The sequence below is a fragment of the Odocoileus virginianus genome, chromosome 22 (assembly GCF_023699985.2).
Source record: "Odocoileus virginianus isolate 20LAN1187 ecotype Illinois chromosome 22, Ovbor_1.2, whole genome shotgun sequence".
NCBI lineage: Eukaryota > Metazoa > Chordata > Mammalia > Artiodactyla > Cervidae > Odocoileus > Odocoileus virginianus.
Window position 1 is genome coordinate 47,717,181 of NC_069695.1, and position 13,289 is coordinate 47,730,469.

Genomic DNA, 13,289 nt, shown 5'->3' on the forward strand with positions numbered 1-13,289 from the left:
ATTTGCAACCTTAAAATGTTTAGCTTTCCAATCTTTGAATATATTTTTCTATTATTCAGTTAGGTCTTCGTTAATTTCTTTTACTTATGTTTTGTGATTTTTCAACACAGAGGTTCTATACATCTTTTGTTAGGTTTATGCTAAACTGTTTGATATTGATTAATTTTGAGTGGGATACTGTTAAATTTTGTTTTTTGCTTGCTGCTGGTGTATAGAAATGTAATTTAATTTTGCATGTTGGTCTGGTATTTAGAAGCACAACTGAATTTACTTATTATTTCAAGAGCTTGTCCAGGCTCAATTTTGAGTTTTCCACACAGGCAAACAAGACATGACTGTGAGATGAGAACTTTTTGTTTTTCTTCCAATTTTTATTATTATCTCTTTAATTTATTTTCTTGCCTTCTTTGACGGGTCAGGGCCTCTGGTACAATGATAAATAGAAACGGTGAGAGCTAGCATTCTTGTTTCATTTTGTAACTATGAAATGAAAGCAAAATAAAATGTTAACAAATCAAAGAATTTCATTTTAAAATATGCTGAAAATAAAGTCAAAATCTTTCTAAAGAAGAATCCAAAAAATGGTTCAACTTAAAGTTTTAAACATTCATAACTGATATTTTGTCCATTACCTCTACTTTGCCTAAGACAACTATATATGCCTATAAAATAATGATAGCTGACAAAAAAATGAGCTTCTTACCAAAATATTAGATTAAGAAATAAAGTGTTAGTCACTCAGTCATGTCCAACTCTTTGTGACCCCATGGACTATGTAGCCCACCAGGCTCCTCTATCCATGGGATTTTCCGGGCAAGAATACTGGAGTGGGTTGCCGTTTCCTTCTCCAGGGGATCTTTCCGACCCAGGGATCAAACCCATGTCTCCGCACTGTAGGCAGATTCTTTACTGTCTGAGCCACTAGATTAATATTTCATTTAAAATAATAGCAATGCCAAGATATCAAATATATTTGTCCTTTCTCAAACTGTCAACTTTCAATCTATTGACTTTACCAGTTTTAGTTTCTAACTATTAACAAGCACAATAATGTTTAGTTACAGAACAATAACAATGTGTCATTTATATACAATAGAACATAGATATTCCAAAACATAAGTCCCAGAGTTTGGCAAGAAAGAAAAGAGAGCTTGATGAATAATTCCACTCCATTTAACTGACTGAAGGAGAATGACTCAACATCCACAAATGGGGGAAAAAATCAATCCCTCCATGTAACACAATTCACCAAATTATTTCACTTGCAAAGAATAAGCTTAATTCTCAAGGCACAATACAGAGAAAGAAAATTGCATTGTTTAGAGAGTATATTAGCTACTTTGACTTCCAGAGAAGTAAAACAAAGATGATATGTTGAAACGCAATTCAAATGTAATTTCAGATGGGTTTCAGAGGCTTTACATTTTATTTCTACATAGTACAATTCAGTACTTCACCTCCCCAAACACACACACACACACACACACACACACACACACAGACTGGCTTAATCCTTATAAGCACTTTATATATACTCTGAGATATTTTGTGTGCTATAGTACAGAAGCTTCAAAATACTAATATGAAGATATTCTCCTAATTTATTGCACAGTCATTCAAAAATTGAAATTTGATGAAGAAATATACAGGGGAAAGAATCAAATAGTGATCTGGAAATAGGTTTTTCAAAAAATAAAATCTGGCCACTTGACATCAAATTGTCAAGTATGTTATAAAGATTTCACTCAGGATAAAATCATAATGTTTGTTATATAATTATTTCTACACATTCCTTTTTCTCCAATGTATTCTGCTTTTACTCCTGCTATGAAAAAGCACCACAAATGCAGTGGCTTATAGCAACTCAAGTCTAGTCTCACAGTCTGTAGGTCAGCGGCCCCATACAGGTCTTTGCAGGTTATGATCAAGGTGTTGACAGCTCTGCTTCCTTTTCTGGAGGCTCTGGAGGAGAACCACTTCTAGGCTCATTCAGAACCTTGGTAGAGCCCATGTATTTCTGGCTATAGGCCTGATGTCCCCATCATCTTGTGGGCAGTCAGCTAAAAATCATTCCAGACTTCTTAAAGTCACTGCATTCCTGTTTCATCGTGTTCCTCCATCTCTAAATGCAGCCAACAATAGGGAGTCTCTGCTGCACCTGTATCTCCAGTGCCTCCTCCTCCATCTCATCTCTCTGACCCAATCTTCTACCTTCCTCTTCCAATTTTAGGGGTGTGTAATTATCCAGGTAACCCGGGAAAAACTCCCCCATCTCAAGGTCCTTGATGTTAATCACAACTGCAAAGATCCTTTTGTCACGTAGTGTAATGCATTTACGAGTTCTGGGGATTAGAACAAGGGCATCTTTGGGGGCCATTATTCTGAACATCCATCTAGACTTTCTGTAACTTTAACTTATTTTGAGAAGTAAGATGTTCATTTCCTTCTTCATTCAGGAAGCTAATCTATGGTGTGGAATTTGTCTTTCAAGGCATTAAAACATAATATGTGCTGTGCTAAGCTGCTTCAGTTGTGTCCCACTCTTTGCAGTCCCATGGACTGGCGCCCACAGGCTCCTCTGTCCAGCGCATTCTCCAGGCAAGAATACTGGAATGGGTTGCCATGCCCTCCTCCAGGGGCTCTTCACAACCCAGGAGTCGAACCCGCATCTCTTATGTCTCCTGCATGGGAAGGTGGGTTCTTTACCACTAGCACCACCTGGGAAGCCCAAAAATAATACACTGCTAAAGTAATAAAGTTACAAAAGAATTTAAAAAAAATAAAAAGCCTTCCCAGGTGGTGCAGTGATAAAGTATCCACCTGCCCATGATTGATCCCTGGATTGAGAAAATCCTCTGCAGTAGGAAATGGCAACCCACGCCAGTATTCTTGCCTAGAAAGTTCCATGGACAGAGGAGCCTGGCCGGCTACTGTCCACGGGGTCGAAAAGAATTGGACATGACTTAGTGACAGAACAACAATAATATATATACAGCTCTGCAGAACTGAAGCCTTTTTGGTTAAAGACCAAGGGGTAAGAAGACTTCAGAGAAGACGTGTGTGTGCGTTTTGAAAAATACCTGCAATGGCCTTTTAAGAGATAACCAAGGATGCTTTAGTTGCTAAGGACCCCTAATGAAGTCACCAGAAAACGGTATTACTGACACTCAGCAGCAGCATTCCACCAGTTGACTAAATGGGAAAGACAAGCCCACCCTGAAAGATCTAGAAGCTCTCTCCCAGAACAAATACCCCCACCAAATCCCCTCCAGTGAGAAGGACACATGACACCCCTCTGGTGAGTGACTTCAGTTATCCAGGGTTCCGACTGAGGCCTCCAATTTCCAGTCCTCATCATCAGGAGGGGGACGTTAATTAGACTTTGTCTCTCTTTTCCACAATCCCTTGGACTGAGGCCCAGAGATTTATCACTAACTTTCACATACTTACTAATTCCTTTGAGGCTGAAACAGTAATACATATAATTGGACTTTTCTTGGACACCTTTTAACTGCTTCACCATGCTCAAGAACCCAAGAGCAAAGAAATGTCCAAGTCAATAAAACAGAAAAAATTAACTCTGAGTAAAATGTTCATTGGTCTGAGAGAGAAAAGGAAGCTCTAGGGTGACTGAGGCAGTGAGAGACCAAGACAGAGAAAAGGTCAAACTAGAGTCAAAATAGTAGAAAAATGACCTGTGGAAGTTCAAATAGCAAGTTGAAGAAAACAATGAAATGATACTGGAAACAAAGAATACTGACATTACAAGAAATACATCATAATTGAAAGAGTGGTATTAATTACGTGTACTTTAACTCATTGATATGTGAATTTATCTTTACGCCTATATTTATTTGACTTTTCTTAAATTTTTACTTCTTTAGCTTTTTGTGTTGGAGATATGATTCATTATTGCCATCCTTTCAAGACATGGTACCAAGTAAAAGGGAAATGAGATCTTTTTTTACAGAGCTTATAGTCATGGAACATACCCTCTAATATACAATTTGTGCTATCCATAGAGCTAGATCCGCAGTTGTAGTCGCTAAGTTGTATCTGGCCCCATGGACTGTAGCCTGCCAGGCTCCTCTGTCTGACGCATTTCCAAGCAAGAATACTGGAGTGGGTTGCCATTTCCTTTTCCAAGCTCCACAGTAATAATGGCTAATGGATGGCTGGCCCCATATCACTCAGGATTCACCAGATGTCTCATAGAACATATTGCAGACACATCGATTTTATGGTCAATTGTTATTTTGAGTCTTTTGACTACTCTTTCCACTTCCAAACCTGCCCTTAGGCAATAAGTACTAGCACCTACCCACTTACTCAAAACTTGAACTCATTTTCTCACTCCACAAATCCCATCTACCCAGTCTTGCCAATTCTGTCCCCAGAAGAATGTACCTTAGTGCTATTTTACAGCCGATGGCAACATTTGTATCCAAGTCATCAAATTATCTTCCCTGGACTACAGGATGAGATATGTAGCTTTTTTTTTTTTTTCCTACTTATAATTCACTTCATGTACAACCCCATAGTTCTGTACTTGAAGTATAAATCAGGTCATGACAATTCCGTATCTAAAATCTTCTCACTGCTGTGTAGTGCAGTTAAAGAATAAATACCAAAATGTTAACCGTGGTGCACCGACATTCATGATTGAGCCCTGCCGCACATTCTGAACTTGCCACTAGCCCATTCTGGTGCCTCTCAGGCCTTTTATTTTATTCTTTGGGATATTTTATGCATTGTTTTCCTCTGCTAGAAGATTTCTTATCAAGCTAACCCATCCTATTTTGCCTTTTTCTTATTTACTTCTTTTTATCCTTTAGATTTTAGCATAAAATCACATAGAATTTCGTGACCTAGGGTCACAGAAAACCATCTCGAGAATATATTTACCTTGAAGAAGAGATTAGACCGAAAAGGCATAAGGAAAGGATAATTCGATTGTTTTTGTGAAACAGATCCTTATGAGCAAAACCTGGGTTTAAAGAAGTGAGCATAGCATGGATATAGCTGCAGTAAGGGTCCAGATATCACAGCGACTTTCAGCCTGGAAAAGAGCCAGATCACTTTTGAATCAGTTATCAGTTGTGTGAACATCTCAATATATAGGAGATCAAAACAACATTAATTTATTTAGCTGACAATTCTGTGAGCTGGAAATTTGGACTGAGCTTTGGTAGATGGTTCTGGTCTGTTCTAGGTTTGGCTGACTTCAGCCTGGCTTCACAGGGTCCTTCACCCGGGACTGATGGGCCTAGGATGCCTGCTCTGGGACAGACTCCCTCTCCTCTGTATGACATCTAATTTTCCAGTAAGATTGGCTGGGGCTTAGTCACAGGGTGGTTCAGCAAACTCTCAAGAAAATAGGTGTTTAAGGCTGCTTGAAGCCTGGGCTTGAAACAGCCATGCTATCCCTCTGATGAGTTCTGTCTGACAATGGAAGTCACAAGGCCAATCCAGAGTCAGAGGTGGGGGAAACAGACTTCATTTACAGATGGGAAAAACTGCAGTGTCACATTCCAACAAGGCATGGGTAAAAGGAAGAAAATGGAATATCTGTGGCTTTTTTTTTTTTTATAGTTTGTAACTGGATTCAAAATAGGAAGAAAGAGAAGAAACAGTAATGGGATATTATTTACCAAACCCTCACGTAATCTAATATTCATGTGTCTTGGTTAGAACTTTCTAGTTTTAATTAAGAAATCTGAATTGACTGATATGTGTTAAAATGATCACTTATTTAAACAGCATATCATAGACTTAAGGGACAAGATGTAACGGATCTTCAGGGTTGTTTCAGTAAGTTCTCCACTTTGTTATCTCTAGTGCATTTTCATAGGTATTCCCTGCTGGTAGTAGTATCATTTTTAAAACATATATTCCCTACCATTGACTTAATGGATTTTAGCCCTCAGTGTGTAAGCATAATTTCCAATTATTTAAAGAAAATATTGTTTTGAAAGAAGAGTTGGCTCTTTCACAACTACTTTGTTGGTAATTTTTATTTCAAATTAATTGCCTTTTGAAGCATGGATTCAAGTAAAATTTTCAAGTAAAATGCTATAATTCTTCAGTGCTTATATGTATATGGACAATATTCTGTTCCTTTTTTCTTGGATGATATCCTGGCTAGGTAGAGAATTTTAAATATATATATTTGCCTTACTATCTCTGGATAATCCATTCACATATCCCTCTTTGAACGAGATCTTTTCAAGAGAATGGTCTTCCAATCCAAACACCTAATCTAGTCATTTACAAACCTTATTCCATCTTCTTCAGGATTTGGTTAAGATTCCCCTGGGCTGTTGTTGAAGAAAATTGATGTGGTTCCTGAATTCTTTCATTAATCAAATCACTCTATCTTCACTCTCATCTTTTACATAAAATCTTACTTTACAGGTCCTGGTTGTTAAATTTTCTTTGGGTGTTGACTAATGTACTGTTTATTTTAAAAAAATCAAAATTTGAGTAATATATATCATAATACTGAGGGAAATATGTTAGCAAGTGATATAAAATTCATGGTGAATTCCAGTAAAACACTTAACAGGTACTAAGTGTTCTCTGGGGGTAACATCACAAACAACCTTATTGAAGCAAAGGAGAATTTAGGTAACCTTGATAGACACTCTGGGATGTTTATAAAGCAGTGATAACTGTGTAAGCACACTCATTAGGAAAAAATTTTCTATTACTGACTTCTGTCAGTAATACAAAAGACAGGTCACAGAAGGACTAGATATGAGACGGGTGAAGAAACACACTTGCTCTTCCACATAATATTTTTTATTTTCTCTAAGACATTCAAAAATACATAGCAGTTTTTTTTTTTCCTTTTAGGAAAAAATTTAATTAATGTAGATATTCACATATTCTCTTACATAACAATTTTTATAAATGTATATACTTAGAAATTGCAATTTTATATTCAATTGAATATCTTTTGAAATGAAATTATTTCAACTTCTCTTATTTAATTTCTTTTTCTAATGTAGAACTCCATTTTTTTTTTCATTTTTAAAGTGACTAAGCAGAACTACAACAATTCTCTTTATTCATAAAAAAAAAAAAAAAAACACTGTTGTTTACATACAAAATAAAGGCACCAAATGAGCAAGTTTTCAATTTGTTTCACAATGAGATGCTGGCAGTTGGGAAAAAATATTAGTTTCAGAACTTATCAACAGATTTAGAGGGATATTTAATGCTTATTTATCTTGCTTCTATTTCTTGTCAAGCATTTGCTGGTATCTGGAAAATAGTGTTCTGTCATAGATTAATGTTAAGCTATTTCTCAGGAATTGAAATCATTCCCAAGAATATTAAATTGCCAAGTACTGCTCCATTTCTGATTAGTATTTTAAAAGACAAGTCACACGCAATAGCATGTGGGTATTCTGTTTTACACTCTAGGTATAGCCCTGATAAAAATGCTATTAGACACACATTGTATTGATCATTATAAACAACAGCATTTTGAAGGCTACAGCAGCTACTTGGAGAGTGGGAGACAGTTCTTTCTCCATGTAAATATTATTCTCATTTAAACATAGCTGTAGGCTCTTGCACTTTGAATCATCTTGCAACAAATTTGAAACATAATGAGAAACAGTGGAAAAGAAAGTTATTGAACTTAGAATGATCAAGTCAGAAATGCCTCGGAGTAGCCTTTTAAATATCATATTAAAGAATGGGAGATGGTGAACTTCCTTAAAACTATAAACTTTTCTAAACAATGAGGAACTGCTTGAATACAGTAGATATTTTGCCACATTACATGAAAATGTGTATAAACTTTTTAGGGATATGTGATGTGTTAGAGATATATGTAAAATCAGAGACACATAATATATACTTGTACATTGGCGACCTCCTCTGCTTGTAATATATTCTTGAATATTCACTTATGTATTTATAATGCATATCTTGAAAATATGAAATTTCATTTTCCTTGAAATTATTGATGCCTTATTTTCTCCACATATAAATATCAGTTAGGAAGTTATTCTACAAAGAATAGGTGTAAGTAACTCTGGAGAAATCAAGCACACACTTTTATCATGAGCAGTTCAGAAGGCTTTCTACCTTCAGGCTCTAAAACGTGAATCTTCTCAGAGGAGCCTGCTTTGCCAGCAGCCTTTGCAAGTTTTTTGTGCTTTTCTCTCCAGTCCTCATACATGCTGTCTCCAAAGTGAGGACGTGACTTCCTACTTCCTTGTGCTGAGTTGCTTCTTCTATAGCAGCTCCCTCTCTGCTTAAAATCTCTCAGATCCTAGACCAACTCTTTCTGTTGCAATGATCACTAACCCAGGTTCACACCCCCTGCTTCTTTAAAATCTTTTCTCCTTGGTCACCAGATATCTCTATAACGAACCTTTTACCCCAGGGCTCAACAGGTGAAGAGTTTGTCTGCCAGTGCAGGAGATGAGGGTTCCATCCCTGGGTCGACAAGATCCCCTGGAAGTAGAAATGGCAAATCACTCCAATATTCTTGCCTGAAAAATTCCACGGATAGAGGAGCCTGGTGGGCTACAGTCCAAAGAGTCACAAAGAGTCGGACACACCCAAGCAACTGAGCATGCACACACAATACACATGTGTGTGATCTTTCCAGATCCCGGCATGTCAGTTACGTGAGCTCAGTACTCCTCGGTCAGCCACTTCCGTAGCTGTAACCTTGTCACAGCCATCAACTTCAAAACTATAATCCCAACTACCAAAATCTTCCTCAAATCACCCTTACAGGAAGAAATAGAAAGACTAAAGAATATTTCACAAGCTTTCAATGTCAAAAATTACACCCAGTGTTGATATTAATGTATTTGCTTTTCTCCTAATACTGTTAATAAACTGTGAGCTCCCTGTTAAAAACAGACTCCCTGTTTATGGATCCTGATTTTTCTCACATTGTCAAGGGATAATTCTCAGCAATTATCTTTCTCTCCATCATTAAAATATCCTTCCCTTAAACCAACACCCAATTTATGTCTCCTTAAACAATAACAATATAACATCAGTCTCCTCTTTCCCCTATAGCAACCACCACTTTGCTCTGTTATCCTTTATGGAAAAACTCTTCAAAAATCTCTTTTTGTCCACTGTTTCTAAATTACCTACTATCTCTACTAATTTCCATATCTTGAAATCCTCACTGTTCATTTCTCATTTGTCAGCAACTTGTTATACACTTGATCACTTTTTTTCTTTTGAGTGGGTTTTATCTTGGTATCCAACAAACCACATTTTCTGGGCAGTCTGAAACACTTTTTTTTCTGGTTTCTGGACACAAAAGACTCTTAAAGAGATACATCTTTCCTGGACCCATCTTCAATTACCAGTCTACTATATCTAACTTCTACTTTGATATCAAAGTAGATAACCTGAATAATCTCTTGGGGACTCTCCACTGTTGCTATGTTTAAGTCTTCTACCTGGATGGCAAACTTCTGACCACTAGCAAGGTGGGGGCTTCAGGATTAAAAGATCTCATCATTAAAAGATCATTCCTTAATCTCATCATTTTTGGTTTGGCTCCCACGTGTTCAGTTATGATTGACACCCCCTTCTCCAGAGTCCTCCTGTTTTATCCCCTTCAGAGAATAAATCCTCCAATTTGTAGAACGAGAATAGCAGGGTAGTTTCTCAGTAGTTTGGTGTAAGAAAAGTCACACAGGGATCTATTTAACTGCTCTCCAGAAACTTTCTCGTTTCTCCTAATTTGAGCCATGTCTCATTACCTTGGCTTCCCTTGTGGCTCAGCGGTAAAGAATCCATCTGCTGCTGCAGGAGATGTGGGTTCCATCCCTGGGTCAGGAAGATCCCCTGGAGAAGGAAATAGCAACCCACTCCAGTATTCTTGCCTGGAAAATTCCACAGACAGAGGAGCCTGGGGTCTACAGTCCGTGGGGTCGCAAAGAGTCGGACTTTAGTGACTAAACCACCTCTGCCACCTCATTGCCTTCCTTTTGCAAAGCTGATTAGTACCACCACTTCTTGTAACTTAGAGTTTTCTGCTATATAAATATATTGGTTTTGGTTTTACATCTTCCTTCACTGTATGTGAGATTCAGCTAAATGAATTATCAGTTATCCATCTTTACTTTATTCCCAAGACTATTGCTATTTTTTTTCTTTTGAGTTTTCTCTCCCTCTCTCTTAACTTTCTCATCCTTGGTAAATTCATCTCTTGAAACAGCAAAAAGAGTATAAAGAAAAAACAAAAATAACTTTGACTTGGTTTTCTGGACAGCATAAAATTAGACTATGCATTAAATATTCTGGAAGCTAAGAGAATGATGCTTGTGTGCACAGCTGCTAAGCTGTGTCCGACTATTTGTGACCCCGTGGACTGTAGCCTGCCAGGATTCTCGGACCATGAGATTTCCCAGGCAAGAATACTGGAGTGGGCTGCCACTGCCTCCTCCAGGGGATCTTCCCGACCCAGGAATCAAACCCGAGTCTCCTGCATTTCCTGCATTGGCAGGTGGATTCTTTACCACTGAAGTCACCTGAGAACTTCTAAGACCTAAAAATCACCTTTCTCTACAATGTATTTGCTGAAGTTCTCATATTAATTCTTTCTTAATACATATAATTAAATATTAATATATTGATTTAAGGGATTCACAAAGTAGCTTTGAATGGTTAAATAATTTACTTTATTCCATTAGGTTAATATAATTTCACAGTGTTATTCAATGTTTCTTTAAAGACTGAATTAAAATATTGTTAAAACTAAAATTGGAAATTTTAAATGAAAATGCATTACATATCCTAAGAGCTAAAGGCAATTATTAGGCAAATTGGACATTTATTGTTTGACATAAGTATTTTTGCAAAATTAACTAAGGAACAAAATTGAAGCATTCTTTTTGATGACTTTTTTGGTTGTTAATTGTTTAACTATATGCATAACTAAGTAATGTTTATTAATTATATAACAAATGTTTCATGTAATTTTCCTAATATCCACAATTTTGCAAAGGTCATACATAACATTATATATGATATATATATGAGACTTTAAAAGGCTTATAAAATCCAAATAACTTGTCTAATATATTTAACTAAAAAAGCTGAAATTCAAACTTGAACTTATCTTAACTCCAAAGCCTGTTTATAGCACTGAGTCCTCTTTTGGTTTGAAAATGTTATGATTCTAAATGAAGAATTTATCTGATAGTTAACTAAGGACACAGGTCTTTACTAAATGAGCCATTCCATAGCACAATTATTGGACTTCTAGTGGATGAATTGATCTACTTATCTATTTCACAGTGAAGTCTTCTCCATTATGAATGCATTTGGAATGTTTATATTTAGTTACGACTGCCTATTTAGTGATACAATAACTCATAATTAATACCTATCTACTGAGTACATATAAACACAGCATCTATTTTGTTAAACACTATACTACAGTACTGACCAAAATGTCTGCCCTCACGGTGTTTATAACCTAAACTTTCTTTCTTCCTAAACTACTTACAAATATAACTTAAGAAACCTCATGGATAAATTAAATTAAATTAAATTAATTAAAATGTTAAACAAATAGCTAATTACATAGTATCATAGTACAAATGTTTTGAGAGGCATAGATGATATGTTACTGGAAATAGAATTCACTGTTATTGAAGGTTAGAGATGCTTCCCTGAAAAAGGTGTGTTAAGCTGAGTCCAGAAAAAGAAGCTGAAGATACATAAGGGACAAGTAGAAGTGTGAGGAAGAGGGGAGAGTGTATGTAGAAAGAAGACAGGAAAGTGAACTAGGTCCCAGGGAAGGAATACAGATACAGAGCCATTCCAAAAGTCTCCATTCCTCTGTCAGTCCTGGAGAAGTGGAGTGGGTGCAGTTTAATCTGAACAAGGAGACTGTCCTCTTCTTGATATGATCATCACTCAACCCAGACCTCTACTATGTTTTGTTCTTTTAGTCACTAAGTCATGCCTGACTATTTTGCAACCCCATGGACTGTAGCCCCCCAGGCTCCTCTGTCCTTGGGATTTTCCAGGCAAGAGTACTGGGGTGGGTTGCCATTTCCTCCTGCAGGGGATCTTCCTGACCCAGGGATCCAACCAGCATCCCCTGCATCTGCAGGCAGATTCTTTAACACTGAGCCACCTGGGAAGCCCCAGGGGGCAGACATACAGTGTGACTGTCCAAACTGCTGGCACAATAAGCGTCTCTGCTGCGCCTTCCTCCCGTTTACAGACAGATTTCCTTGACTTGGGGTGTCAGGTAACAATCCACATGTACTGGTGATTTCATCCATAAAAATTCCTCCCGTTGCTTCCTATTTTAGAGTATTTATGCTCAAGGCTTAACGGCAAAACAATTTTAACAAAAGACATAACAGGTTAAGGACCAAAAATCCTGAGAAAAATATTTAGGACCATCATGGTGGAAAGGTATATCATTCCAGCAAAATAGGGATATTGATAATTTGTTTCTTTATGAAAACACACTGTGAGCCAATACATGGTGGTTACACCTGTTTCATATGCTGAAACAAACATCCACATTATGCCTATTATAAATAAACTCAACCCGTGACATCCAGACAATGAACTTTGAGTGGGGTTCCATGACCCGGGTACTAACAAACCCGCTGGTGATTTGACATATGGTAAATGCTGGGACTCACTGCCTAAGTGAACGTCGAGGTAGCTAGGCTTTATTTCCACGCCACAGTTTTCATCCCTTTTTTTTTCTTTTTCCTAAGTTATTTACTAATATAACTGAAGAAAACTTGGGGATCACAATAAAAAGATCCCTAATATTAAAAGATTTCTAAGAAGTAATTTGAATCAGCAAATACTCCAGTTGGTGATGCTCCTATATTCCATTTGTGATTCATTTGCCTAAACTGGGAATGTGTTTTCCTGAGAAAGCAGCCTAGTAAAGAATAATACAGTTCCCAAACTAGATCACCAGAAGGTTCTTCATCAGTATTAAATGATACATATTTTCAATGAAATGTAGCAGAAAACATTGTCACAATAAAATACAGGCCATTTAATAACATTAGAAATTAAGTATGTTTTTAGTATTACAAGTTATAGCTCAAAAACAGATATCTTTACTTTGATTACAAAGAGAAAAATAAAAAATAGAACAATTTTGAAGTAGATTTCTCTTCACCGTCAAGGACTTTACTAATTGATAGCAATAGTTCTTTATTAAATCTATTTTCACTTCAAAATATATACATTTTTTGTCAACTCAGGTATGTCTTGAGCATATATTTCTTGTACTTTTTCATAATCTGGTA

At 36.7% G+C, this 13,289-nt stretch overlaps 1 long non-coding RNA gene across 1 annotated transcript in view; it reads left to right on the forward strand.

The window, feature by feature from the left end:
- Window positions 1-3,055: 3,055 nt before the first annotated feature.
- The window catches only part of LOC110143081 (uncharacterized), a 32,762-nt gene continuing 22,528 nt past the window's right edge, over window positions 3,056-13,289 (forward strand). The window contains exon 1 of the long non-coding RNA XR_011482819.1: window positions 3,056-3,298. This is a non-coding gene — a long non-coding RNA (uncharacterized lncRNA). The remainder of the gene's footprint in view (window positions 3,299-13,289) is intronic.